Source organism: Nannospalax galili, unplaced genomic scaffold (genome assembly GCF_000622305.1).
Source record: "Nannospalax galili isolate Female #2095 unplaced genomic scaffold, S.galili_v1.0 scaffold3784, whole genome shotgun sequence".
In the NCBI taxonomy this organism is placed as follows: domain Eukaryota; kingdom Metazoa; phylum Chordata; class Mammalia; order Rodentia; family Spalacidae; genus Nannospalax; species Nannospalax galili.
The window spans coordinates 1,648-3,494 of record NW_008350340.1 but is presented as its reverse complement, the minus strand read 5'-3'; the positions used below and the strand labels follow the sequence as shown (position 1 = coordinate 3,494).

Below are 1,847 nucleotides of genomic sequence, written 5' to 3'. Positions count from 1 at the left end.
CTCTATTCTGTCTACTTAGTATCTTTGTGTCTAGAATCCATCAACTACCTACCTCCTACTTATATACCTATTCTACCTCTCTATCTAATCCATCTCTCTCTCTCTCTCTCTCTCTCTCTCTCTCTCTCATCCATCTAAATCTATCTGTCTATCATCTATGGTAGATTTTTCTTTTGGGTCTTTTTGAAGCAGTGTCTCCCTGTAAGCACCAGCTACCCGGGAACTCACTATGTAGACCCGGCTGGCCTTGAACTCATAGAGATCCGCCTGTCTCTGCCTCCCAAGTCCTGGGACTACAGCTGTGCGCCACCACGCCTGGCTCATCTACATCTTTTGATCTATCATCTCTGCACCTAACCAGCATCATTATCTATCATCTCTCTACCTAACTAGCATCAATGTGTATCATCCAGTATCTATCCATCTACAATTGATCTATCTATCTCCTATCCTATCTTCTATCTATCTATCTATCGATCTATCCATTTACCTAATATATCTCCACAAAACCATCATCAATGTACATCATCCACTAGCTGCTCATTATTTTCTATCTACCTACAGATCTAAATAACCATCTTTCACTCTGTCTCCATTAACGATATCTTGGTGATGAAACGCAACATTCTACAATGCTAGCCAAGCAAACTTGTACAGAACCACATCACACTCAACTGTGGGATTTAATCGTGGTGTGGGGAAGGGCAGGAAGTCAGTCTTCAATCTCTCTCATGCTTAAATCTCTTTCCTGCAGGACGTGGGCCCCTATAAGCATAGTGATGAGAAATCCCTGATGGAATAATGAGCAGAGGAAGTGTAATGCAGTATTTGAGCCTCGGACACTTCACATAAGGTAGGAGCATCACCTTCTATGCTCCTCCTCCCAGGGATGAAGATCCCTCCCAGGACAAAGAGCACTGGACATCACGTGGCTCCCAGATGAGTGTCTCTGAAACAAACATCTGCCCACTCCCCTAAAGCAGCTCTGACATCCAGGTTGGCTGGGAGCAAGAATCCACCAGGAGTGGACGAACCTGAGGGCCTGGACGACCTTCTTGGGGCCTGATTACAATGAGGTCAGAGTTCTGTGACTTCATAAAAGGGTACCAGCTATGGTAATGAAAGGACTAGGACAGAGGACATCAGAGGGACCCCTGGGCTGGGCAGGGACACTTGGGTGGGGGTGAGAATTGACTCTACCCCGTATTCTTGGATTAAGACCTGACTTACCACTAGTGTGATGTAGTTCGAGATTAGGAACTCAATAGAGATGACCGACAAGGACAGAATGTGGTCCTTGATGTGTCCCTCATCTAATGACAAGGCAGAAGTCACTCTAAGAGGTGGAAAGGGTGGGGACCAGAGGGAGGGCTGCACCAGGGACAGTCATGCAAGACACAGTCGTGCAAGGACACAGGAAGATGCCAGATTGCAGGAAGAGAGGCCTAGCACCTGTGTGGCCATGGATGAAGATCTGCTCCTAACTCGGTCTGTCCATGATATTCTGTCATGAAACCTTAATTCTCTGTGTCACCTACCTACCTTTTAATGTACCAAATATTTGTCTCTCATCTGTCATCTGTCTACTTAGTATCTTTGTGTCTAGAATCCATCAACTACCTACCTCCTACCTATATACCTATTCTACCTCTCTCTCTATCTAATCCATCTCTCTCTCTCTCTCTCTAATCCATCTAAATCTATCTGTCTATCATCTATGGTAAATTTTTCTTTTGGGTCTTTTTGAAGCAGTGTCTCCCTGTAAGCACCAGCTACCCGGGAACTCACTATGTAGACCCGGCTGGCCTTGAACTCATAGCGATCTGCCTGTCTCTGCCTCCCAAGTC

At 45.6% G+C, this 1,847-nt stretch overlaps 1 long non-coding RNA gene across 2 annotated transcripts in view; it reads left to right on the top strand.

Annotated features, from left to right (window-relative positions):
• The first annotated feature begins 1,000 nt into the window (after positions 1-1,000).
• Positions 1,001-1,847, top strand: part of LOC115072806 — a 1,808-nt gene continuing 961 nt past the window's right edge. For both annotated transcript variants that reach the window (XR_003851823.1, XR_003851824.1), the window contains exon 1: positions 1,001-1,076. This is a non-coding gene — a long non-coding RNA (uncharacterized LOC115072806). The remainder of the gene's footprint in view (positions 1,077-1,847) is intronic.